At 32.8% G+C, this 12,500-nt stretch overlaps 1 long non-coding RNA gene across 3 annotated transcripts in view; it reads right to left on the reverse strand.

The window, feature by feature from the left end:
* The window catches only part of LOC136830186 (uncharacterized), a 471,722-nt gene that overhangs the window by 278,579 nt on the left and 180,643 nt on the right, over nt 1–12,500 (reverse strand). Inside the window, exon 3 of one of the 3 annotated variants that reach the window (XR_010850589.1) lies at nt 1,982–4,480. The exons of 1 other annotated variant lie outside the window; for it this stretch is intronic. This is a non-coding gene — a long non-coding RNA (uncharacterized lncRNA). Of the gene's footprint in view, nt 1–1,981; nt 4,481–12,500 lie in introns of those variants that run through there. One more of the 3 variants, XR_010850591.1, reaches the window with a different exon arrangement.

Genomic DNA, 12,500 nt, shown 5'->3' on the forward strand with positions numbered 1-12,500 from the left:
TACGCTGAATGCCATGTTGATTTACCAAATGGCTTTGAATACCTATTCGCCTGGAATGTTTTACAGAAAAGCCAAGTCAAGTCACTGTAATATCTAGGTGTCCTCATGTTTTGTTTTTCTTTGTTTGTTGAAGTGATAAAAATTCTCTCTCTCTCTCTCTCTCTCTCTCTCTCTCTCTCTCTCTCTCTCTCTCTCTCTCTCTCTCTCTCTCTCTCTAGAAACATGTATCGTCAACAAATATAGTCCTGTAAAATTTATGAAAAAATATATTTCATACTTTTACATTCGGCTGCCTGTACTTTTGGTATGTACCATTGTCTTGGCATCATTTTGTTAGAAAATGAGTCGATGCCAAACCTGAAGTTTTTTGTACCTGTCAAAAAACAAGAGCACTCTTAATGGTACTCGTGAAGAATAAAATGTTACTAACTTGACTTGTAAAAAAGGTGATTTCAACACCACCGTGTCACAAAAAATAATCATCTGGGAAAAGATGTGAAAATTCTTTTAAAGTTCTGCGTTTGCGCATTATGTGTCTGGAATTACTTGCGCCAGTTTTATTAGTGTCATCAAATATTGTTTAAGAGATTTCTGATACATCGTCATCGTCTCCAGGAATGGAGTCATTTTAAGGAAATAGTTGTCCCGATAGCTCGTGTACTAATAATCTTCTCTCATGTTGACCTTACTTTGTTAAGAACTAACACACAGGTTTGTACGAATGTGTGTGTATGTATATATGTATGTATATATATACATATATATATTATATACTGTATGTGTATATATATATATATATATATATATATATATATATATATATATATATATATATATATATATATATATATATATATATATATATATATATGTATATATATATATATATATTTATATATATACAGTATATATATGTATATATATATATATATATATATATATATATATATATATATATATATATATATATATATATATATATATATTTATATTTATATATATATAATATGCATGCTTACATAGACAGGTAGAATGGTAGTCCAACACACAGGCATATACGTACACATGCTTCTATTGCGCAGGTGTTTCAAAATTTGAGTAAGTTATTTTGTGAGTTCCTTATCACCTGCCGGTATCATATTATCTACACATTCTTGCTTTTTATTGGTTGTTTTCTCTCTTCCAAACATTTTTTTCTCCTCCGTGAATCTATTCAGCATTCGTAATGACATTACCAAGGTTTTTTTTTTTCATATCCAGGCAGCTTTCACCAAGCTATCTCCAAACCTGCACGTGCATTTAATTTTTTTTCTAACGTAACTTTCCATGTCGTCTGTTATGCAAATTACTTTTAAAGTTACAGAGAGGAAAAATTATTTGTACGTACGCTAAGTTTGTTTTAATTTTTCTTTTATGTTAATCATCTTGCCTGAATTAGGACTACGAGAACAGTTTCTAGAGAATAATTGCTAATCTGCTGAAACCTGTTGTCTGAGTCATTATAAAGACCTTAAAAAATAAACCTACTCGCCACAGTTTTTCTGAAGCTCCACAGCACTCCACCTGTTTCTGCTGTGAAAATATTGACATCGCAAAGTGACATGATGTTGATGACATATTCATAATGCCTTCCATGTCATTCTTTTGTGTGATCCGTTCTTAAGGTGTTGTATTTGTTCTTTATTGCTTCACATTGCCGTCTAGTTCAACGAAACCCGTTTTTTTATATTTCATAACAGCGTTATACGACTAAGGTAATGAAGAGGAAATCGACTTGGTTTCTCTTAAATATGAAAATTTTGCAATTAGTTTTTTTTCTTTCCCTAATGAGAATTTGTGGATTTTCTTCTTAAGAAATTAAATTTGTTTTCTATATGATTATGGCAATGGCTAAAAGAATGGAATTACAGTCTTAACGGTATTAACAGTTACTCACGCGTTGGGCGATTTTATTTTTGTAATTTGATTGCTGACCTATTAATTTTTTTTGTCTAAACTCTTCATATTCTTGTCACAAAACTTGTAAAATAAGGTGCTTCGTTTCCCAAGTCTTTCGTTAGTAAACAAATTTTTTTCTTACATTCTTACTGTTGTTTTATGTCACTTAAGTTTAACATAATAGGTTATAAGGAAACGAGAATATTTGTGTTGAATACTTCTTATATATGAAGTCTATTCTTTATTTACCAGGAGAAATGTTTCATATGAACTCATTTCTTATGCATTAGTTCACAATGTAAATATGTTTTATTATATGCTGAAAGGATAACATATTCCATCTTGTATATATCAAATTAATGAAGCCATTTGCTTGATGTACGAGTGAAACACATTATTATTGAAAAATATTGGACTAAAGGAAATAAAGATTTTTAGAGGTAAAATTTGCAGGATTTATTTAGCTTAGATTAGACCGTATATGGGTTTAGATACATTTATCTTTATTAGTCTGAAATACTTTTGTTGGCTACCACTGCTGTCTTCATCAGAATTAAATGTTTTTAATTCTTAATGGGGTAACTTTTATTGCAAAATTTTCAGTCTATAATTGGTCCTACAAAAAGGCAGATTTTTATGCAAAATGGCTGCTGCTTTCTGCCCGCAGAGATTTGTTTCTAATCAGATATATGAAGGATATGTCATTTTTGTGTCAGCTGTGCCTAGACACGTCCCTCATTCTTTTTAAGGAAGGTTTGGAGACATTTTGACTTTACAGTTGTTAAGATACTGTGTAATTCATGAGACACTAACATTTAAAAATGGCCTAATTGTTTCAGTGGCAGTTTCTTACAGTTTCATAGCTAACATTATGCATTGTCATAAACTTTGTCTTCATGTTCTAGAAAATATTAATTTTATGGAAACTGAATACCTTCCAATGAGGAGTAATTCTGGCACTTTACCCCTATACATAATTTTCATGTGTAAAATTACGGCTTAGCCATAATTTTACACATTATTTTTTCAACTATTTTTGTCTTAATACAGCATTTCTGTATAACATTTGTTTTGTTGTAAAATTACGTCTCAAGATTAATTCATTGTCTGTTATCACATGTTTAATACCTACAGGGGCAGTTTAAATACAGTAATTTAACTGATTTTAAAATAATGAATTAATCAGGAACACTTATTTTAAAATGACTAATTTATCAGGCGCACTTCCAAACATTAACACTTTTCTTTTCTGAATTTGCACAGCAACTGGCCTTCGAAATAGCAGAAAGAAATAATGTACAGTTTACGTTATCTAGCTGGTACATATTTACAAGGACACTAAACTTCATAGAGAAATAATTACAACCTTTATTAATTTAGGCAAATGATCATCCAGTTTCGAATTGTGTTTTAGCAGTACTTTTGCCATCGCATACAGACTCAAGAAAGTAAGTCAGTTTCATGCCATGCTGTCTGAAGAGAACTTGAAACATGTGAGGTTTACGTTAAAATGTTAACCAGAATTGTGCTTTGTACTATTTACGAGGCATGCAAAGAATTCATGCCATTCATTTATCGAGAATATTTCGGAATTTTCACTTTGTAAAGCGGGTTACCTATTGTTTTATAAATATTTATTATATCCTTTACCATTTTATTGAATTATCTTGTCGTGTTCAAAGATAAAAGGTTTTATGCTTTAAATAACTATCTCATTTTGTCGCGAAAATAAAGATTATACGTGGACATATGGACTGTACTTGTGAATGTTTGCATTTGTCCAGTTACTTTTCAGTCTATTTTCAAGTTATGAAACTGCTTTATTTAAAAAAAAGCCAGAATTCTATTCCATTGATGTAATGTTGCTAATAGTAGATAATTATTGCCCATTAAATCAGTAACAGTATTTTCTGAATATAGTTAAGCACATATGCAGTGTACATCCAAACATTCCCAGTCTCTTTGTTGGAATTTGTCAAAGATTTAATGTGAAATTAAGAACTGCAAAATGTTTAGCACATGGAAGCACGTAATGAAAAAAGAGGTGTGCTTCAAACTGCGTCTTGCAAACTTTATCTGATACTTGTAGGCATTCCTATGGCACTTGCTTCGCACCATGGTAGTGAATATAGTCGGTTTACTCTTGCATATTCTTAGAAATTTATGGGGTAAGTTTATACTGTTTTTCCGTCCCATCCCCTACGAGCTATGCTACGGGGAATACAGAAAAGATTGGCTTCTCTTGCTTTGGCAGGGACGCCAGCCTTTCATCTCAATTATTAACCTCAACCCTAATTACCTTCGTATGATCGCATCAGTCTCAACTTGTCACGGTAGCAAAATCCATCAGGGCAGAGGAACGACACCGAAATATAATCCGAAGTTCTTCATAACCAATGCACCCCTCTGGAGGAGTGGGCCCTCCCATGCAACGGCTCTTCAGGAACCAAACACCAACCCAGATGAATCTGCAATGTTGCGTTGCTGTTGTTGTTGTTGTAGCGCTGCAAGTTGTTCTGATTTGATTTTCACCCAACGTTTTCTGGGGGGGTAACAGAAATGCAGAATTTAAAGTCAGGACATAACTGAAAAGCTTAACTGTTATACAAAGCCGAAGGCTCAAGGGAATCGGCGCCAGCTTTTGCAACTGAATCATGTCCAGCCATTAGTGACTGTTGCTTTAGGCTTCTTAAGGAATAGAAAAAGTTAGCTTGTTTCAAGATTTCAAGGTATCTTTGAACTTAAGTCAGGAAATGTTAGGGGAACATTTGTCGTATGAGTTTATGATTACCGTTAATGCAAGTAAATTTCAACCAAACGCCTCAACTTGAGGTCATCTGGAATTAAGACTTATAAGCTATCTCGTAATGTCTGTGGCCATTTTCTTCTGTTTAAGTTTCTGCTGTAATATTTGTTGTATATGAATATTCGCTAATGATAATAATACTATTAGGATTTGCCGTAGTAGTCGTAGTAGTAGTAGTTTATAGCATTAGTACTGCTATTGCTAAGAATAACAGCAATTATAGACATCAATATGGATGACAGCGATTAACAAACTCATTGCATTTATCTATAAGGTTAGGTTCTTCAACGTTAAAATGGGTTAGTCTTCATCAAGGAAATTTAGATTTCAAATTAGGTTTTAGAACATTCAAGTCCTTTGGGGTATATCGCGCCAAAACCTTCGCATTTCACTGTAACAGTAACGATAGACAGGAGCTGGTAAACAGAGTTATGATCCTAATCTGACCGCATTGCAGGGACGAGCAACAATTCTTTTTCGCAATTAACCACTGGAACGATTGCCGTGTCTAGCTTACTCGGTAAGACTGCCTAGTTCTATGTGCAAGATAATTTTTTTCCTTTCGAATTTTTCATTTTTTTCCTTTCGAATTTTTCGTTCATCTCGAAACATAAAAAGGATTGTTCAAAGTTGGTTAACGTTTTTACATATATCGTTTTATTGTTGTTAATGGTGAGAAAAGTAAGACAACTCACATTTCATGTGATGTGTAGGATACAGATTATACATCTGTAAATGTTCACGAGCAGTATCTTCATATGCTGCATGAAATAACGAAATCGTTGTATGCTGTTGAAAAATGGTGGAATGTTTTATTACTAGTAATAAAATTTCGTGGTAGCGTGTTGATTGCTTTTCAAGAATTATTACAATGAAAGTTATGATAAGATATAAAAAAAAAACTCTGCGGCAAATGATATGTCGTTGTGTTGTCTCTGAATAGTAAGTTCTGAGTTTTTATTGTAATTATTTTTTATGATGTCAACGGAAGTATCTGTTTTTAATGTGTGGTTGTAAGGCGATTAAACGGAAAAGCAAGGAAGATCAAGAAATGCGCCTTAGTGCCAAAAATATAAAAAACTTATGTCTATTTTGATATTAATCTTTCTTAAAATACAAGTCAAAATGTTGGTTCTTCAGTTGGATGTGCTTTTACAGAGGCACTATTTTTGTAGGACACGCTGTGCACTCTAAGCCGATTATGAAAATGGTTGGTAAATAACTAGATATCGTAAAGAAAAAAAAATCTACCTTTGCCCTAAGTGCCATATAGGAATAATAAAAGGAAAAATGAAATATACGTTAGATTTCGTGAGTTAGCAGGGAGAAATCTTAGGTGAGCCTTGCTAGTATGCTCCATCCCTTAGGAAGGTGAAAGAGCAAGTTAGGGAATACAAATTTTGATGCCAAGGTAACAAGAACGATTTTCTGTTGACCTTGGTATCTAGTGATTGTCTACTTTAGACAAACATATGTATTGCTTATTCAAACAGTGATTTTTAAGCCGACGATTCTGTCGTTTTTCCCTAATTACTAATTACCACCCTAATATTATTCTTCTTGTATTTTAATACTTTTTTTATCTGTTTGTCTATTTATTAAATCTATTATTTTTCTTTTTGATAAGTGGGATCTCCTCTTTCTGTATTTCACTTTACTTCCTCTTAATTCTTCCTAATGAACACCATATTCTTTGGAAGCTTGAATTTCAAGCCCGTGGCTCCTGTGGAATTGTTCCATATGAATAGGTTTCATCTACTGAATAATAATAATAATAATAATAATAATAATAATAATAATAATAATAATAATAATAATAATATACGCCCATGATCTCTTTACGTGTATCAGAGGTATTCCGCTCATTCCAGCGAAATCTGTTTGTAACACTAGACCTGTATCTCTTCCATGATATCCTTCATATATAGTTCAGGGAAAAGTTAACAGTTCAAACTCTATTCCTCAAACTGTAGGCATTCGTTAAACTAGTAAGCCTTCTGTGAAAGATTCATCTCCAAGTTGTGGGATAAGAAAATGAGTCATAAATGGAATGTAGGATGGTTGATGTTTGCATACGATGCAGTATAGGTTAGGGATAGTGAAGAGCAAAGTCAGGAATGAGTGAACGTTTGAAAGTGTTTGTAATAACAGACATTTTGGAGTGAATGTGAGCAGGAGTAAGGTTAGAAGAGTGAATGAGAACCAAGAAGAACGGGTAGTGGATCATAATATGGTGTGGAAGAAGAGAAACGGTTGAATTGTATAGGTATTGGAGAGTAAATATTATGCATGATGGTAGGATGAGAGGTGTCACATAACAGATAGTGACCCCCACGGGTTAAAGTTAACCCGGTATGTATCCACCTTTGCGACGTGTTTAGTACAAGCCCGTTAGTGATTACCGTAAACACATAAACAAAAGACTGTAAATATCATAAAGATAATGACCCCCAAGAAATATTAGTCATAGATAACGACCCTCGAAAACCCATGGGGGTCACTATCTAGGAAAGATCCGGATTTGTGCAAAACATCTGGAAGGCGCCTGGAGTTTCGATGAAAGCCAAGGTGAGAATGTAAGAGGTATGAAGGGACTGTTGAGCAAACTCTCCTTAATGAAAATGAAGTTTGAAGGTTGTCCAGTTGAAAGAATGAGCTTCGAAGAAGCAGTCCAGAGGAACTGCTTGAATCGTGTGTTTGTCATAAGAAGAAAAAAAGGGCGAGAAATGTGGAGATAAACAGAGGAAGTAGTGAAAAGTTTAGTGTAGGAGGAAGGATGATCAGTGTTTAGTTTGATCATGTTTATTTAATTCATGGATGTTATAAGGAAGACATAGAAACTGCTGGGAAAAGAAGGTTAGGTTATAAACACTATATATACATATATATACACACACACACACACATACACACACACACACACACACACAATATATAAATATATATATATATATATATATATATATATATATATATATATATATATATATATATATATATATATATATATATATATATATATATACACACACACATACACATTCACATTCACATATTTGATATGCATGGTTCAGTGACGTACGACAATAAAAAAACTATCATTTAACTTGGTGTTTTGGAAACGAAAGATGTAAGAGATTCCAGAATTAGTAGAATAAAAAGTAAAGGGTAAATTGAAATAAATGATTGACGAGATTACTATTCAGATGGCCTTCTAATTTGACACACTGCGTAAGAACAAATTTTTTTGTAAGAGATGTTTCTTCATACATGGAAGGGGCTTTAGTTCACGAATTTGATTTGAAGTTTTTATAATTGCTTGATTTAGTTGATTAAAAAACAACAATAAATCACAGTTTAAAATAAGCAGTTGCTCGATTTAGTTTATTAAAGAAAGCAACAATAATTCATTGTTTAAAAAAGCAGTGGCTTGATTTAGTTGATCAGAAAGAAGCAACAATAATTCGGTGTTTAAATAAGCAGTTGCTTGATTTAGTTGATTAAAAAACAATAATAATTCATTGATTAAACAAGCAATTGCTTACTGAATGGACGGAATGCTTTTAGTTCATCTCTGATAAGGAAAAAAGTTGTCGGAATTTGCATGAATGCTACCTTTTACTAATTACAGTTGCCGAAAAGAATATTGATATCAAACATATCTTTTAACACAATTTTTCTTGTGAATATACATAATGCACATCTGTAAAATAGTATCTTACTAATTTCATTTTCGAAAACTAGCACATATTATATTGTAAGTAACAATATCTTAGAAATATACGGAAAGTTTTGTGTCACAGTAAAAAAGTTGAAAATAAATTGTATTAATGCTGAAGTGAAGAATTTAATTTTCTGTAATTGCCGATTTCAAATAAAAGGTTGAGAAGCGAGAAGGATAATTACAAACAAAACCACCTCCAAGTTGGGAAAGAACAACGAAATTTATGCAAATAGACACGGCAGCCGTGTTAAATTAATAAGTAGATTGAATGAATGTAAATTTTGACCCGGCTCTGAGGAGGACTAGAAGATGCCGTCAGAGGAACGTCAAACAGCTGTTTCTCTTGTCAGGATAACACTATCATGACTAATGCAACCCTTCTATATATATATATATATATATATATATATATATATATATATATATATATATATATATATATATATATATATATATATATATATATATATATATATATATATATATATATATATATATTTTTTTTTTTTTATATATATTTTTTTTAATTGTGCCTTGGGTCCAGATAGAAAGTTTCAATGTGTGCGTTCTGAGGAATAGATATACTAGAAATCGAAAGAGAAAGCGCAGCTGTGCAGTAGATGAGGTTATTGAAGTGTCAAGAACTGGAAGGAAAGAGTAATTTTCTGAAGTCAAGGAGGCGCTTCAGTTCTGGACAAGAATAATATGATGGCACGGAAAACAGAAAATCAGCTTGTTTCACAGCAACCAACTTAGGAAGCCTTCACGACTCAGTAAGATTTGATTGCTATGTATATGACAAATATCAAAGATGGAAACATGCTTAACATAAATGTAGAGGCTGCATGATATAAACACCTACAGAACTGCCAAAGGTTGAATTTGATGGAGATAAACGTAAATTGACACAATGAGGGAATAAAAGAAACATTACTTACACATAAGTTGTCGGAAATTGCTGTGTAGCAGTCAGAAGGTCAGGGCAGTCAAGTATGAAATTGGTCATTGCATCATGCTTTTAATTAAGGAACTCCTAGCTTGCAATCTTCAAACCCATCGATTTCGCGGAAGGTTCCGAACTATAAAATATATAATGATTTGCATTTGGCTTCGTTATGAAGAACAAAATTAATGGGCAACGTGTTAGATGCAACTAATTAAAACACACTTTATTTCACTCCTTTGCTAAATAGCCATAGGCAGTGGACTTTAGGGCAACTAGGAGAACAAACTGTAAAAACGGAATAAAGAGAATCATGTAGTTAATGATCTCAGGAGATGATGAATTAAAAGAAGGTGCTTAACAAAATTTTGGGAATAGAACGTGAAAATTCAAGTATTTGGAAGGTTAAGAAATGCTGTTTTATGAGACATTACTCTTGAACGCATGCATTGCTTTAAGATCACTGAGGAGAGGATTATGAAAACTTATTCGGACGAGCTCACACGACATAGATAAAAGTTGGCTAAGATGTTATGAATATTAGAAGAGTTTCAGGACAATAAGAATGCCTATGTATATTAGTTACAGGTTATACTGATGAAGATATTGATGGGCCAATGATACATACGATATGTTAAGGTGATCGCAAAAAAAAAAGACAAGAAATATTTACCGAAAGATTAGTCTTAAGAAAGACCTTACCTGCACTATGTACTAGTCTCGGTTTCAGCTTGGTTTCCAGTAGTACTGAGATTCGCTGCCATTCGCTACTTCTCCTCCCATCCACACACACCCCTCCTCCCATCCACACACACCCCTCCGCATGCTTTCCCACACCTGTCATGAGCTAGGACACTTCCTAACGTATTAGTCTCTCTCTCTCTCTCTCTCTCTCTCTCTCTCTCTCTCTCTCTCTCTCTCAACTGGTTTGACCATTTTCATACAAACCAAGTTATCTGGATCATCCCCACTTTGGCTGATCTGTGTCGTTTTGGATTTTATATAAAATATACTATATATATATATATATATATATATATATATATATATATATATATATATATATATATATATATATCTATATATATATATTGTATATCTATATATATGTTTGTATGTATTATGTTTACGTATTTGTATACCTATTTGTATATTTTCTAGGTACATATGACAGCATATGTTCATATGCACTAAAGAATATATAAACATATATGTTCATCAAAGTCACTTATTCATGTCTTTATCTGAATATATATAAATATCCATCTTGCCTAACTATTTTAAGTTAATGAAGCTGTTTCTTCCAGGAGTTTTCTTATGCTTTAGGGGCTGTCCATAATGTGATCAAGTTTCCTTATGAAACCTCCATCATCAAAAGCAAACCGAACTCGTGCAATAAGTAGCATAAAGTCTAAGTTCTTTTAATGGCAGTAAGAATGTTTTCCACTGGAACATAAACATTTAGGGCAGTCATGCTGGTTTAGTGTCGTGTCATGCCACTTAGATATCGCGGATTCGCATCTAATGAAACCAACATTCTTTGGAAGCTTGAATTTTAAGTCAATGGCCCCTGTGTGCATGTTCCGTGTAAATAGGTTTCATCTACTGAAATAATAATAAATAATAATATTTGCTTCATTATTTAGTTCAGGTAAACGCACTGAGAAAGATAAGCTATTAGAGACACACATTATGTGTGTTTTTGTGTTTGCGTGGTGGAATACCCTTCAACAGTACATATAGGTTTCTGAATCACCTTGTAGATTTCTTGAGTCATTTGGAATTCGCAACGGTTTGGGTTTTCTATGTATGACATGGTGAGAGAAAGTATAACTTAAGTGTTTCTCATTAAAGCTTACATAAATTGCATTTAATTGCATGCAGTTTCTGCATTTACGCTTGTTCTGTAATTGTGTAGATATTAAAGTAATTTGAATATGATAGAGCTTTTTGTATTTTTATTTATTGTTATTAGTGTCTAAATTCCTAGGCTTTAATCTGATTTAATACTGTTTATTCGGGACCCATTTTATACCAAAATTAGATTTATAAAAGAAAAAAATAATCCAAGATCTTAAAACGTAAAACTTGTAAAAAGCCATTTAGTTTTTTATTTCACTTGCTGTGTTTTTGGGTATATTCAGGTGGCTCATTTCCATTTGTCCCGTAATTGTTGTGGTTAATTAGACATTACAATTATTTCAGCCAGTGGCAATATTATGATATAATCTAGAAATTTTAAATATGTAATCCTGTACAGCAAGACATACCATATCATATATATACGTAAATTCAGTCGCCTGATACGATGTAAATTACCTCCCCCCCCAAAAAAAAAAAAATCCACAGAGCAAATAATATCGAGCTACATGTTGGTAAATCAAAGAATCCGCAAACTTGTTTCTTGTTATTCCTTTAAAGTTTCTTAAATTATTTCTACATAAGTAACAGATATTATAGAAGCAGATTTTGCTTACTTATCAAGGTTCCTTTTTAACTGAAATATCTGGAAGTAACTAAGTTGTAATAACAATGCAATCGGAGAAATATGAATCCTGGTATTCTGATGAAGGAACAGGTTTCATTCAGTATGTGCTTCTAGTTTGTATGTTATCATTTAAGCATATAATAATTTTACAGGTAGTCGCAGCAAGGTTTGTTGAAATTAGACAATTCTCAACCCTTTTTTGGCCCATACACCCTTTCACCATATGTCAGAATGTCATTTCCCCACCCCCTTTCCAAAATTGTCTGCCTCAGAAGGTGCATTCCAAATAATATGCAACAAAATACTAACACAAACCTACAAGCTAACGGAGAGCAAGCCCGGCGTGACCCCTCAGTAGTGTGTTTTGTGTGGTCCTAGAGCCAGCTTGAGCCTGCCAATCTGCGGTCACAGTACCCCCCTGAAACTCTGAAATTCCCCCCTGGTTGAGAAACCCTGTGTTAGATGAACTAATGTCACAATACATCGTTCTTTTTAATTTATGTACATCATAGTGGCACGTTATCAGCAAGGAGAGTACATCTATCTTTATTCCTCTGCTTCATGTTATGAATAAAAAAATATATATATATATATATTAGCA

The sequence above is a fragment of the Macrobrachium rosenbergii genome, chromosome 46 (assembly GCF_040412425.1).
Source record: "Macrobrachium rosenbergii isolate ZJJX-2024 chromosome 46, ASM4041242v1, whole genome shotgun sequence".
Classification (NCBI taxonomy): Eukaryota; Metazoa; Arthropoda; class Malacostraca; order Decapoda; family Palaemonidae; genus Macrobrachium; species Macrobrachium rosenbergii.